This window comes from Panulirus ornatus, chromosome 16 (assembly GCF_036320965.1).
Source record: "Panulirus ornatus isolate Po-2019 chromosome 16, ASM3632096v1, whole genome shotgun sequence".
Lineage (NCBI taxonomy): Eukaryota > Metazoa > Arthropoda > Malacostraca > Decapoda > Palinuridae > Panulirus > Panulirus ornatus.
The window spans coordinates 33,148,696-33,163,992 of record NC_092239.1 but is presented as its reverse complement, the minus strand read 5'-3'; the positions used below and the strand labels follow the sequence as shown (position 1 = coordinate 33,163,992).

At 46.6% G+C, this 15,297-nt stretch overlaps 2 protein-coding genes across 2 annotated transcripts in view; one reads left to right on the top strand and one right to left on the bottom strand.

Annotated features, from left to right (window-relative positions):
- The window catches only part of LOC139754224 (band 3 anion transport protein-like), a 475,361-nt gene that overhangs the window by 65,818 nt on the left and 394,246 nt on the right, over window positions 1–15,297 (top strand). The window contains exon 3 of the mRNA XM_071671517.1: window positions 13,203–13,382. The gene's annotated coding sequence lies outside the window, so the exon portion shown is untranslated. The remainder of the gene's footprint in view (window positions 1–13,202; window positions 13,383–15,297) is intronic.
- Window positions 1–15,297, bottom strand: part of LOC139754226 (uncharacterized) — a 133,445-nt gene that overhangs the window by 72,426 nt on the left and 45,722 nt on the right. The window lies entirely within an intron of this gene.

The window sequence follows — 15,297 nt, the reverse complement described above, 5'->3', positions numbered from 1 at the left end:
AAGCTTTGTTATGCTTTATTTTTTATAACCTTAAGCTTTGTTGTTATATTTTGTTTATATGACCTTAAGCCTCACAGATATACATTGTCTTTATGGCCTTTTGCCATGCTATTATATACTCTTGTTTGTGGCTCTGCTCCCGACCGTAAATCTTTAAAGGTTCTAAAGTCGATTTTTATTGTCCAGACGGTAATTTTCAGTCATAATCTCAGGCGGCATGATTTGTAGATATGGTTTTTTACAGTTCTGTGTCAGAGAGGTTTTTATTGGGGGGGGGGGGGATTTATCACCGTCATCTCCATTCTTAACTTACGCTGTGAGGAATTATGGGTTTTTTTTTTTATAGGGGGGGGAGGGTGTTGGGTGCGTTTGACTAAGCTCTTTGAATACCCTCCCTCCTGCCCTGAAGTCAGTTTACGCGTCGTGAGGGTGAGGGAGATCTGCCAGTGTGAGTACGTGGTTTGAGGGAGTTGAACTGATGTCAGAACCTCAAACACCGCTCCTGGATGATGACACCCCCCCCCCCCCCACACACACACACACACACACACACACACACACACACACACACACACATCCTCCGCCGCCAGTGTCACTTGGCTACCAGTCCAACAGTATTTCCTTAGTCAGTCTTCTCTCACTATACCTCCTGCGTGGTAAAGCGGTTTAGCGTGACTGACCACGATGCACACACTGGCTGCGCTGGGTTCCGGCCCGCCAGGGTTCGAATCCAGACCGCGGCATTCGGTACGTGATTGAGAATATTTGCATATAGGCCGCGAGTATTCACACGGTCGATCTTACGTACGTAGACTCTGGTATGGAACTGGGAGAAATAGGGCTGAAATAATTGAATAGGTTTCCCATTACGTAGCTGCAGAGGACGGAGATGTAAGTACGCGGACAGAGATTATCATGTTTCCTAGTCAAGGGAACGAGAGAGAGAGAGAGAGAGAGAGAGAGAGAGAGAGAGAGAGAGAGAGAGAGAGAGAGAGAGAGAGAGAGAGAGCGCTAGAGGTTGGGTCTACATAATGTCAGGGGAGACCATTACCCATGACAAATGATGTTGCTGTGTTGAGAGGCTTTCCCCCCCACAAGTCATACCCCCTCTGGGTGTCGTTTGTGATTTGCCTGTGTTCTCCTCCAGGAAGCACTAGCGAATTTGTCCTCGTATGTTTCAGACGTAATTCTATGATTTTTGTAACAATTATCTAGGGGAGAGGGGTTCTCTGTGACTGGTGTAGTTCTCTTTAACAATGATCTGGGGTCGTCTGTGGCTGGTGTAGTTCTCTTTAACAATGATCTGGGGTCGTCTGTGGCTGGTGTAGTTCTCTTTAACAATGATCTGGGGTCGTCTGTGGCTGGTGTGGTTCTCTTTAACAATGATCTGGGGTCGTCTGTGGCTGGTGTAGTTCTCTTTAACAATGATCTGGGGTCGTCTGTGGCTGGTGTGGTTCCAGCCATGATTATTAGTGACCCGTGACCATGTACGGGGAGGTAGTTGTGTACCAGGTAGTTACCACTGGTACTGCTGTTTCCTGATGATTGGTCGGTCACGAGGTTTCAGGACGTGGTTCGAGGCTTCGTCATCTCGCAGTTTACCTCAGGCTACAGTAAATCCTGGTGACGTAGTGACGTGTTATGTATACTCCTGTATGGCTGGCTGGGTTGTCTGGTCATGTTCCTCACTATGGACCTCCCCGTTACCTTCTTCAGTGTGTCCTTCTCTCTCATCTTCAGCATGTACCTACCTCTCTCTCATCTTCCGTATGAATCTCTGTCATATTCTTCAGTACGTGACTCTGTCATCTTCAGTACGTAACTCTGTCATCTTCGGTATATACCTCTCTCTCTCTCTCTCTCTCTCTCTCTCTCTCTCTCTCTCTCTCTCTCTATCTCTCTCTCTCTCTCTCTCTATCATCCTCCGTATCTTCCTGTGTCATTTCTTATCATCATCAGTATCTTCCTGTGCCGTTCTTATCATCTGTGTCCCCGGCCGGAGCCACAGGGCCGTGAATGCAGACCGCGGGGGAATCAGGACTCTCTGTTCTAAGACCCCCACGAGCCGCTGAGGAGTCCCACCGCCGTGTAAAACCACGAGAGGAGGAAGACAATCAGCGGACAAGCTGGCGAGGGAGGGAGGGAGGGCAAGTTGTGGTGTCAGCGAGCCGAGGCTGGAACCTGGCGGAGGGCAGTCAAGCGTGTGACGCCATGGCTGGGGGGGGGACCTGACTTCTGGGGCGCCCCCTAGCGAGATATGATGTGCTGGCTGGGGTTGAGGGACTAGGGCTAGGGTGTGAGTGGCTAGGGTGAGCGACTAGGGCTAGGGTGTGAGTGGCTAGGGTGAGCGACTAGGGCTAGGGTGTGAGTGGCTAGGGTGAGCGACTAGGGCTAGGGTGTGAGTGGCTAGGGTGAGCGACTAGGGCTAGGGTGTGAGGATAGGGTGTGAGTGGCTAGGGTAGAGCGACTAGGGCTAGGGTGTGAGTGGCTAGGGTGAGCGACTAGGGCTAGGGTGTGAGGATAGAATGAAGGTAATGAGGGTTGCTAGTTAGTGTTGAATGTTAAGAGATGAACAGATGAGGATAGGTGAAATTTAAGGATGAAAAATGGGTGGATAGCGAGAATAGGTGAGTCAAGTGATTGTAATTGGGTGGCTAGTTAAAGTGAACGGTGAGTATTACACTACTGGAAGGAATAGGAATAGTGGATGATGAGTTTGGAGATGGATAGATGAACGAGGAGGCTAGCGATGAATAGTGAGGTTAGGGATCGGTGGATAGCGAAGAGAAATGAACAGCGATTCTTAAGAAAGGTGCAAGTGATGAGGATAGTAAGTACCTGGGAGGGTGAATTATAGGTGATAGTCAGGATAGTGGGTGTAAGGATAGGTGGATGGTGAGTGTGGATCATCCCCTATACTGCGCGGTATGGAATAAGGAGTTCTACACTCCTCTTGTCGCAACCCCTGAACTTCTGTAGCGCCCTCGCTTGAGGCCGATGTTGCCGAGGCGTTCGTGGAATTGCAAAGGTGAAGGAGGAACCTGACGCAGGGAAAATGTGCCAAGGTCATACGTGCATGTCTTGAGGTAACTGAACATAGCAGGGTGCCAGCCAGCTCCTCATCTCCAGCGAGTACGAAATGTACTAGACGATAGGCAGTTCCAAGGTACCCAGGTGCTCATTCCTGCGACACGAGTGTTGAAAACTCGCTCCCCCGTAAGCCACTGCAGGAAGTGATCACACACACACACACACACACACACACACACAGAGAGAGAGAGAGAGAGAGAGAGAGAGAGAGAGAGAGAGAGAGAGAGAGAGAGAGAGAGAGCTAACTACTGTATCATCTGCGTCTCTTCTCTCTTAAGAAAGTTTTTTTTCCCGGCCACGCTTTCGTGCTGGTGAGCCACTAGTCTGGAACAGAAGCCTGGACAATGACGGTGGGCACCAGGCCTCCTCACTAGTGCCAGACGTGATGTCAGCACTGCTCTTGCTACCCATTGTTCTTCTTGCCTCAACCTCTTCCATATATGACCCCCAGGCTTACTCTGCTGACCTTTACCTCTTGACCTGATAGTCTTGAGTGGGTCATATGACCTCTTGATCCTCGACCTCTTTTCCTTTTTTTTTTTTTTCTAATCTCTCTGTCAACCTCTTTATTCTTCAGTCGTTCAACTGATCCTTTGTCTCCTCCTACTGACCTCTCACCTTTGACCTGACACTAGTATAATTTCACCAACTCCTCATCCAAGACCTAATTTTTTTGGATTGCTCAGTTGATCCATTACTTATAAAACCCCACCTGACCCTCAGCGTTACGATTAGGAGTCACTTGACCTCTCGTATAGCCCATCTGACCTTCGATGATTCGGTTGACCTGACTGACCAGGTAGAGAGTGTTCAGGTATCTGCGAACCCTCCCTGCTGAAGACTCGCTCACCTAACCCCTCACGTCTGTCGGCTTAGCAACCCTTCACGTTGAATAATTCAGTTGACTCTCCAGGTTTGTTGGCTTAAGATAACCTGTGGCACTCTGAGGCTCCGTCCTGTATCATGGCTGTGCCGAACATGATGTCAAGAGCCATACAGATATTATCCTTGCTCGTATCAATCGTCCGTGATGATGATGATCAGCCTGGCCTCATTAATCGTCATCTGATGACCTTCTTTGCCTCAGTCTTCCGTAAGATCTCGCTACGCTTGACCTTCTCAGCCTCATGCATCTGTGAGATCTATGTGTACCTGACCTTCACGGCCTCATACTTCCGCCCGCGAGGCGTCTCCTTAGTATGACTTCCCTGGCTTCCAGCACCCATGAAGGCAGAGTTCATAACACCCAGGAGAGGCCATGGGGGGAAAATGGTTAAAACTTATTATAACCAGTTGGGGAAACACTGCAGAATGTCAGGGGATCGTGAGGTGATGAATTAAAGTGAGAGAAATCTTGGACAGATTAGACGCAGTGGAGTGTGAATGTATTTACCATATCTGCCATGGAACACGAGTTGATTCCTCAAACACCGTCGTCTTCAGTATTATATGGTGGTGACCTCTTGCCTCCATCTCTATGTTTATGGCCCCTTGCCTCCTCCATCTCTATGTTTATGACCATCGTGCCTCCATCTCTCTGCGTTATGACCATCGTGCCTCCATCTCTATATATGTTTATGGCCGCTCCTATCTTGACCCTTCCATGTTAGTCGTATTGACCTATGCGTTTGCCCTCCGTGGTAGAAGCAATAAAAAGCTTCGGGCTTTTGTATATTCAACGACTACCGTACTTTCATCCATCCATGTCATCAGAAGTTCAAACGCAGGTTCCATGATGTGCAGTACACGACCAGTTCCCCGCCTTATCTCAGTATGATAAGGCAAGGGAGGCTTTCCTGACGGTGGAGGAAGGTCATGAATAGATGGAAGGTCATGAATAGATCAGATACCGCAGGCGACGTAAGGCAGATTGATGACCACCCGTCATGCAAGTGAGGGGTTGTGGGGGGGGGAGGATAGCTGGGGGTTGGTGATCGTGGCTGAGGGCGGTGCCCTCAGGGAGGCATTGTAGGGAGGTGAGGAGGCGAGTCTTGTTGTCGCTGTTTTAATGTTGTTTTGCTGCAGGGGATAATTTTGGTCACTGTTCACTGTTGCCCGCCCGACGTAGCCTCAACGCTCGTTACCGCGAGATCAAATCATTATCTCTCACCTTGTATAGGAAGAGAGACTCGCATCTATATAGGTAGTAAGCAAAACCAATTTATATATCCAGTTTCGCCGGCATGTGATGGCCGTACTATGCGAAGAATACACTGATAAGAACCCTCAGTCCTACACTTGCAGGTGTCTAGATAAGATAAGATAAGAAGTAGACAGTGATAGATAGTAAACTCATGATCAGTGTCTGTACAGCCATTCACGGTTGCCGACGAATGTTTATGCCCTCAAAGTAATGGCAAACTTTATAGCACGCTGAAATGATGGGAGCCGTGTGTAATTATCGACTAGCTCCACCTAATGGGTGATAATGGAGAGTGATGAGCATATTACTCAGTACAGGTGTAACAACAACAACAAAATTATTGCGTCGTTTGCATCGTAATTATTTTCACTTTACCGAAGTGGCACCAGAAGGGTCGGCCCAGCGGCGTCGCTGGCGATACCCCTTCGTACCTCGAACTAGGAACCTTCGTACCTCGAACTAGAAACCTTCGTACCTCGAACTAGGAACCTTCGTACCTCGAACTAGGAACCTTCGTACCTCGAACTAGGAACCTTCGTACCTCGAGCTAGGAACCTTCGTACCTCGAGCTAGGAACCTTCGTACCTCGAACTAGGAACCTTCGTACCTCGAACTAGGAACCTTCGTACCTCGTACTAGGAACCTTCGTACCTCAGACTAGACATTTCTATAGCCAGTCTGTGTCCATCGTCGCCTTTTATATAACTTCCCGTTAATTAAGCACTACGTTAACCAGCGCCTCTGATATTTTCAACTTATATACGAACCATAATGATAAGGGGGTGGAAAAAATATAAAGTGATATGAAAGGAATGATTTTCAGGAGAAATACTTTCATGTTCCACGGGTTAGGGACATACCTTGATGGCCAATTTGTGTTATATATGAAGGCTGGCATAATGTGGTGGGCTTATAAATTCGCCAGAGTCCAGTAAGGGGGCCCCAGCAGCCACCTGGGGAAATATAGTTATCGATTTCTCGTCTCACTTTTCTTACTTATATATTTTTACTTTACGTGACAAAAACGAGATATTTTTCGTATCTATCCTTCAGGATGATCTTGGTTATGTTTTATACATGAGTGATATGGATTTAGAGGACGACCATATATTTTTTTTCTCATTTGTTTTTAATGAGGTTTCATATTTCAAGATTTTAGTAACGAATTTATGTCCTTTAGTAACCAATGTATGTCCTTTATTAGGCAGAGATGTGGATGGATGATGAATCATAATGACTAGATTACAAGACTTTTTTTTTTTTCAGTCTTTGGGATGAAGGAACTTTTATTACTTAATTCAAGTATTACTATAATTATCTTTTTTTTTCGTACAAGTTCAATTAGTCATCGAACAGATTTTTTTTATCAGTACAGATCGGTTTGGAATACATGATTTATGTAGTTACATTGCATTAGGTCAGACTATTTGCCTGCCAACAGTATCAGCGAAAGCCACACAACGTTTGATCATATTCATTTCGTAACGTAACTCGTCTACACAACACTTACGTTGGACCACATATGTGTACCCAACCGAAGCTTCCATTATTGCTTCTGAAACTCTGACGTAAGGAAAGATCCATCACATCCGTGTGATCAGGTGATTTGATTTCCATTTGTATATTATCTTTTGTAAGACATAAACATGGAAGATTATATGCAAATGAAATTCATTTTGACGTCTTTGAAGTCCCCAGTTTACTGATGGCACGAATGTTTGGATTGATGACATTAATTAGAAGCTCTACCTTGGTCCACTGGTTTATGTAGGTTGTCCAATCATCGGAGTGCTGGACGAAACCTGATCCATCGCCCGTAAACATGCCAGACCTTTGGGTACGAGTAGAAAACAATGGTCCTGAGGGAGCCTCGCGGTTTCTACAGGGATTGGAGAGAAAAAAAACCCACACTGTTAATTCGATGGCGGTGGTTCCTGGCAGGAGGGGACGAAATGTCAAATAGACGAGTTACCGTTGCATATATTGTCAAAAAAAAAAAAAGGAAAACGATTCTAATTCCATGTTAAGTCTGAGGAATGTAATACACATCTCGAAGATGTTATACTTAACTCGAACGTTTTGTAATGACATTATGGAACACACGCGACTGTTCAGTTAATGTGACCCCACCCCCTCGCAGGTCATGCATAAGGCTGCCGTGAACTTTGACACGTCGACGTCTCCCATCATTTGCATATAAAGCGAAGTTATTATTGGCTTAAGATAAACTTAGCCACTTCGATCTCTCCAGCCAGAGAGGCAGGTGAGCTGCCGGCGCCAAAGGGTCGTTGGTGAGTCTTCGAGTGTGAGGTGATGGTGGTCCTTAGCTAGGGTCGATAGTGAGCCTTCGAGTGTGAGGTAATGGTGGTCCTTAGCTAGGGTCGGTAGTGAGCCTTCGAGTGTGAGGTGATGGTGGTCCTTAGCTAGGGTCGATAGTGAGCCTTCGAGTGTGAGATAATGGTGACCCTTAGCTAGGGTCGATAGTGAGCCTTCGAGTGTGAGATAATGGTGACCCTTAGCTAGTTGGTGAGCATTATTAGATGGTGATGGTGAGGTGCTGGCGATTCTGGGGAATCTCTGGGGTATAGCTGTTGGCGATTCACAATCTATGGGGAGTAGACGATACATATCGTCCGCGCTGGTGACCCCAGAGATGTTCGTCGGAGAACTTCTGGCTTCGAAGAGGTCCCTGCTGTCCCTGCTACTGTACGTAGCGCAGCCTTGGAGCTGTAGGAGCCCCTGGAAATGAGTCTTGTGGTGACGTCAAAGACCCTCTCAGAGAGAGGGCCTGGGGATGTGCACACACACACACACACACACACACACACACACACACACACACACACACACACACACACACACACACTATCCACGCCTATGTACACATAACGTGAGATAGTATGTTCGTGTCCTGAATTAATATTCTTTTCGTATAGTATTGCCTTTATGACCGTTGTCATACTCAGTCTCGTATTACTTATTCATTAGCATGAACTGAACATACTGTTTATCTCGCGCGCCCCTGACTCCTCTCTCTCTCTCTCTCTCTCTCTCTCTCTCTCTCTCTCTCTCTCTCTCTCTCTCTCTCTCTCTCTCTCTCTCTCTCTCTCTCTCTCTCTCTATGGCAGGGTGGGTCACGTCTCGCTTGCTGTGAGGCCCTACTGGAGGTAAAGGGTCAACCTTGAAACGCCTCTGTGTGTGTGTGTGTGTGTGTGTGTGTGTGTGTGTGTGTGTGTGTGTGTGGTGCCCCACCGTCCCCTCCCGGTAATGTCCTCTGACAGTTGTATATCACATGGCAAATTGGTTATTAAAGGGGCAGGAGTTGCCGGGCCCCGCTGGTAACAGCGTGTCCCCTCCTGCCTAACTCTGTTGCTGACTGGGAGGAATTAGATCCTCCCTCCTGTTTGTAGACGCAGGAGGCATAAGAGTCGGTCTTCAGTGCATGGCTTCGGGGCAATATGTTCCTGTATGACTTAAGGTTCCTGTATGACTTGGGTTCCTGTATGACTTGGGTTCCTGTATGACTTAAGGCTCGTGTATGATTTAAGGCTCCCGTATGAGTTATGGCTCCTGTATGCGTTAAGGCTCCTCTATGACTTAAGGCTCCTGTATGACTTAGGGTTCCTGTATGACTTAAGGTTCGTGTATGACTTAAGGTTCCTGTATGACTAAAGGTTCCTCTATGACTTAAGGCCCCTGTATGACTTAAGGCTCCTGTATGACTTGGGTTTCCGTATGACTTAAGGCCCCTGTATGTCTTAAGGCTCCTGTATGACTTGGGTTCCTGTATGACTTAATGCTCCTGTTCCTGTATGACTTAGGGTTCCTGTATGACCTAAGGTTCCTGTATGACCCAAGTCATATATAACATTATACTGAAGTGTGCCATGAACAACATCTATTTTATACACTCTTGGTTGTGTGTCAGTTTCGTCCCCGTTTTGCTCTATATTCCTCGAATAGATAATGTCTTCTCTGTATTTTACGGTGGCAGGATATGGCAAGGGAATTAGCATGAGAAGTAAGTCGTGAGGGATGAGTCTCCATAAATTCTCTGGGAGTTTAAGATCGTCTTCAGACTTAGGTAGGAAACAACTGGGTGATGGTTTTTGTTTTGTTTACACATTCGTCATTTCCGGAGGGAAACTGGTGAGTGAGGTGAAGAAGAAATGTTTCTCGAATCATGCACGTAAAAGCAGGGGATTTATTGTTCTCCTTCGTGTGTGTGTGTGTGTGTGTGTGTTGGTGCTTCTATGGGCACGAGGAAATTTACATAATTACCCATTTGTGCAGTACAGGGAAGGGGATGGTTTCTTGCACTCGTGGGGGGCCCCCATCTCTTCAACTGTCTTCACAGTTTTATCACATGTTCCATTCATCCGCTACTCTGATACTGTGAAAATACTTAATGCACATCTTATCTAACAAGTTCCTCATGTTCAGTTGGCATGTTATGTCCTCTGGTCGCTCTGCCTCTTCATCTTCCGAAGACTGGTCGTTTTCTACATCATTCAAGAGGTCCTGAGCATAAATGGTGTGATCAAGTCACCCCTTACTCATCGTTTCTTTTGGAGCGCATTCGTGACAGTTACTGATACTTTTACCATAACGCAGTATTAGGTCGTCATTTGTCGGCTTATGTGCGGCATTGGCCCTATTGGAAGGACAAGGACCCCAGTAGTTTGAAATTGTGTTGGAGAAAATTACCCTGAAACACACATTGTAGAAAACGAACGAAAGAAAAACGGATCTTGAGTTAGGGACTTCCCTTCTGCGGCGTAATGTGAAGTCCCAAACGGCAACTAAAAGGGCGAAGGGAGTTGTTGACACAGACTTTTTTTTTTTGGGGGGGGGGATAAATTCCCTGGATGCCATCTGTAGAGGAAGTGGGAGGTGTACGGGAGACGAAGGAGACAGAGAGTGAGGTAGGGTGGGCAGTTGACTCTCTCCCTGGGGGCTAGAGGGGGGGGCGATTTACTCAAATAATTCACCAAAATGTTCCTTTCGGAAGACCTCGTTGCCCTGATTGTGTGAAATAAGGCATAAGAAAACACTACCCTCCTGACGCAGGAGTACTGAAGTGATGCCCAAGGACTATCTTACACCCTCTGTGTCAGTAGGTTATAGACAAGCAGCCGCCCAGGGAAGTACAACCCTCCTGACGCAGGAGTACGGAAGTGATGCCCAGGAACCATCTTACACCCTCTGTGTCAGAATCCATAGTAAAACCTAAGCTGCTAGGTTTAGAATCATATGGGGGTGATTCCATGTGCTCATGTGAGGATTCTTGCTCGGAGAGCAGCGGTGATTCTTGCTTAGTGATTCGTTATACGTTTAGTCGGTAAAGAAGAAGAAAAAAGAAGAAATTGCCTCTTAATTAGACGTTAACAAAGAACAAGTTACGATTAATGTTTGTCGGTTCAATATTTACGTTGCCCGTGATTAATTTGACTTAATGATGTTCTTGTGTGTTGACCGGACCAAGCAATGAGTTTAGGAAATGCTTCTGTACGATTTATTAAGAACATGCAATGAATTTGTGTACACCGTTCGTGCCCTAAATACCATGAGATGGAATGGAGTGCACATGCGTTGCTTCATGGTACACGAGAGAGAGAGAGAGAGAGAGAGAGAGAGAGAGAGAGAGAGAGAGAGAGAGAGAGAGAGAGAGAGAACACGTCTCGCATATGAAATTTCTAAACCCATATCTGCATTTTAATACATTGCATGATATTCAAAAGGGGGAAAAAAAAGAGGTGGTTATGTTTCTAGGAACTTCCTTGATGTGGGGAAGGAGTAATTTGCATACAGCCATTAGATTATTCCGGGTACAATAAATTTCGAAGGGTAATTGTTGAACTGCTAACGCTGCTCAGTTCCGCCTGGTGCCCCGTGTTACTGTGGAGAAAACGCGAATGTATTACAACCAGTTTTTCCCCAAGTATTTCGTAAAAAATGGTAAACGGATCGTGTGGGACTTCACATTCCTTTTAGAAAATGGGAGAACGGTGTTGATCTCTTCTTCGCTCTGCGTACAGTCGTTGCTTCAGGAGTTCCCTGCCTTAATAGCAGCGACAACCACGTCCCTCATGACGTTTTTCCTTGTACTCATCACTCACGAGTCATCACTGGTCATCACACACGGGAGTCATCACTGGTCATCACACACGAGTCATCACTGGCCATCACACACGAGTCATCACTGGTCATCACACACGAGTCATCACTGGTCATCACACACGAGTCATCACTGGTCATCACACACGGGAGTCATCACTGGTCATCACACACGAGTCATCACTGGTCATCACACACGAGTCATCACTGGTCATCACACACGGGAGTCATCACTGGTCATCACACACGGGAGTCATCACTGGTCATCACACACGGGAGTCATCACTGGTCATCACACACGGGAGTCATCACTGGTCATCACCATCCTTCACTCTGGTCATCACTCTACCGGGCAGGCGTCATCAATTCCCCCCACTGTGGTCATCACCCCTAAAGCAGAGCCACGACCTCCTGGATTACTCATCACTCCTACGTCATCCAGTCGTCGCTCCCGTGTCTTTCCTCAGTGTTGACACGAGTCATCACCATTTTCTATCCAGTCGTCATCATTCCCGTGCCCAGTCGTCATCCGCCACACATTAGCGCGTCGTCACGTACCATACATGGCATCAGTACTCGCCCTCTGCCTTCATCAGTCATCACCACCACCTCGTCATACACCTCCTCCTTCCCTTCAGTCATCCCTTCCGACACACGAGTCATCACACAGCTCCCCACCTCCAGACCACCATCGTGAACACAACCCACCACTTCCTCTAAAGATGCCTTACGAAAAAAAAATGTATGTATACCCCCCCAGCAACATCCCCCCAAACCCCCCCCACCCAAGAAAAAAAAAAAAGGAGATTGATTATCTTCCGCGTTTTTTTTTTTTTTTTTCCGTGTGAAGTTAAAAACCCGTTTATATGTAAATGATGATCGTGGAAGTTACCGGGAAGGGGAGGCAAAAGACTTGATGGGGCCGACATAACTCCAGATTGTGTCGCCCTGGCGGGGGTCGCTATGGTGCAGTCTTTTCAGGGCAACTTGCCACATTACAGGGTCGAGTTTGGTACGGCACCTCACACTCCCATCATTACCCGTGTCTATATGCAAATTCACCTCCGTGTGTGTGTGTGTGTGTATATATATATATATATATATATATATATATATATATATATATATATATATATATATATATATATATATATATATATATCGACTGTTTGCTCATCATGCAGTGTATATGGAAGTGAGGAATGTTCATACACACACTCTAGGGTCTACGAGAACTGACTGAATGAGAGCCTCACTTGGCCTCAGGAGCCGAGAGACTAGTTCTGGTCTCGATATGCCAGGCTGGCTTTGCCTCTGTTAGGTATAGTATATTTGGTATATCTGTACGACGTTCCAGCGTCGTAGATCTAAAACTTTGGATCCTTCTCATGGAGACAGAATGTGTTCTCAATTCCCCACAGCCAGAAACTGAGATAAGAGAGAGAGAGAGAGAGAGAGAGAGAGAGAGAGAGAGAGAGAGAGAGAGAGAGAGAGAGAGAGAGAGAAACTCACGACAGAATGCCAAGCAGACAAACAGACAGGCAGACAGACACACACACACAGACATAGGCATGTACCTACTTTTACACACGTACAGTCGCATCTACACAAAAAAATACATATATCTGTACGTACACAGACGCTGTACATTTCCGAGTTGCATCTAATGTGTTGGTATATGTCCCATAGTTCTCATGTACTGTACTGTAAACTTATATTTTGAACACGTGTGTGTGTGTGTGTGTGTGTGTGTGTGTGTGTGTGTGTGTGTGTGTGTGTGTGTAAGGCTGTCATATGTTGATGACAAACACAGCATCACAAGTCACCCTCACTTGATATCTTTTTCCCACAGGGTTTTCCCTCAGCTGAAGGTCGTCAGAAACACGTCGTTTCCCCCAATAGTTTCCTGGTGCTTCGCTTATCACACGGCCCCGCGTGACGGGCTGGCCATTCCTAGATACAATCTCGGGGCCGGTCCTAGCATCAGTTCTTTGCGAAGAGAAAAGATTCAAACTTTCATGGGAGAGTTGAGGTAAGTGATTTTTTTTCTTTCCTTTCCCCTGTCCCTCGTGTAGAAGGGGACGGGATGTGGCTGTACTCGTTCATGTCGGGGGTTCGAACGATCGTGGAGGAATGGAGGTCATGAGGACGCACTGTGTTGGCGGCGTTGATGAAGCCCTTACGTCACTCAGACCGCGATGCCGTTGCGTGGGATTTGAGATAGCCGGTAGCGGCGGCGGCGGCGGCTCTGGCTGCTTCTGCGGCGGGGGCGGCGGCGAGCTCTCAGACCATGTGAATCACATGATTATTTACGTTTAGGATATCTGATTGATATACTCAGCGGCGTCGGGTCCCCTCCCATGCATGCGATTCAGGACGCGTTCATGCCTTGGGATAGACGAGGTAACCAGGAAGTACCTGGGCTTAATTAATGGGTTAGATGAAGGGCAGAATCGCCTTTTTGGGTGTTAGTGTTGGCGGAGGCAGTACAGTGGCAAACAAATGGTCGTATGTGTTGGGAGGAGAGTAGAGTGGTGGGCTCTGCCGGGGGTCTGTGTCTCCCCACGAGATGGCTTATTTACGTTTGAATATATAAAGGTCTTACGTCGGACATTTGACTTCCGTCCGTGGTATAAGGCAGAAATATAAAAAATGACATTACTTTTGTGTTCCTTGATTGTTTGGGTGTGTTTCTGATAGTCGCGTGAGGTTGTAACAACTTGTTAAGAGTCGTGAGTGGTGGTTTTGAGTGTTTCCTTTCAAGGAGTCATCCAGAATCCTCTCATTGCTGACGGTGATGAGGAACTCAGAAGAACTCGCGAGTCAGAGGAGCTACTCTGGCTCTTCATACATTGCAAGTTCGTGGTCTACGCTGACCCCTGCTTCAGGAGTCTTGGTAGGTCCTGATCTGCGTTAGGTACGTTGCCATACTTCACTCTTCTCCTCTTGGCCTTCTCTCTAGGTCTCCCTGTGACACCTGCTCATAAACCCCTCTGTCCTTCCTTATAATGCAGTGGAGGGATTTCTATTTCATGATTGATATTACGTCAGTTTGGCATAACACTGCCATCCCTTAACCTGTCGTGTAGAACATCCACCTTTCCTCACTCCTGTGATGCTGCCTGAAGACTAGCCTCGTATTTCCTTGGCCCTAAAATACTTCCATCTTTATTCCCCTCTTCCTCATCCGCCGTCTTGTTATAACCTCTTACACGCCTTGAAGAAATTGCCGTAATTGTTGCTGGGGCGATAGATATCTTGACCGTATTTTTGCCCCTTCATGATATTGTAATTTTAGATGATTTTCTGGTTATATCCGTTCAGCAACACAACTAGTGACTTTATCCGTAGACGTAGAGAAAAACTGCTCTTCCTAAACAGTTAACAACACTCCGCTCCTCTCGCACAGTTTAGATGGGATAAGGATGCGTCTGGTACGACAGTGTGTATCAAGACTTGAATGGTTTCAGCGAGCGTTCTCTGATTTTGGTACCTGTCGATTCACCTCGGGAGTATAAGGCAGATATGAAGAACGTGTAACCCAAACACAGCGAACAACGTTCGTCGCAAAGAGATCCTGTTGACATGTTGGCCATAAAGCAGTGTGAAGAAGAGGGTACCCAAAGCAAAAGCTATTGATCGCATCAAGACGATATTGATCAGTACATCAGACTATGTACGTAAATTACTCAAGGGCGAAATACGGAACGGACGAAAAAGGACGAAAAAAAATAGAATAAGTCCCTCGTTATGTACTTGAAGAAGTGGAAATGGCCAGAAACAAACGCTCAATGAAGACCGGAGCGAGGATATCGGATATTGTAAACCCACCATCGCGAAGCATTTTGGGACAAAGGAGGGTGATCGGAACCAAAATGTTCCACTCAAGATATGAAAAAAAAAGAAGAAAAAACATTTACAGCATGAACGAGTCTTTCAACAATAGC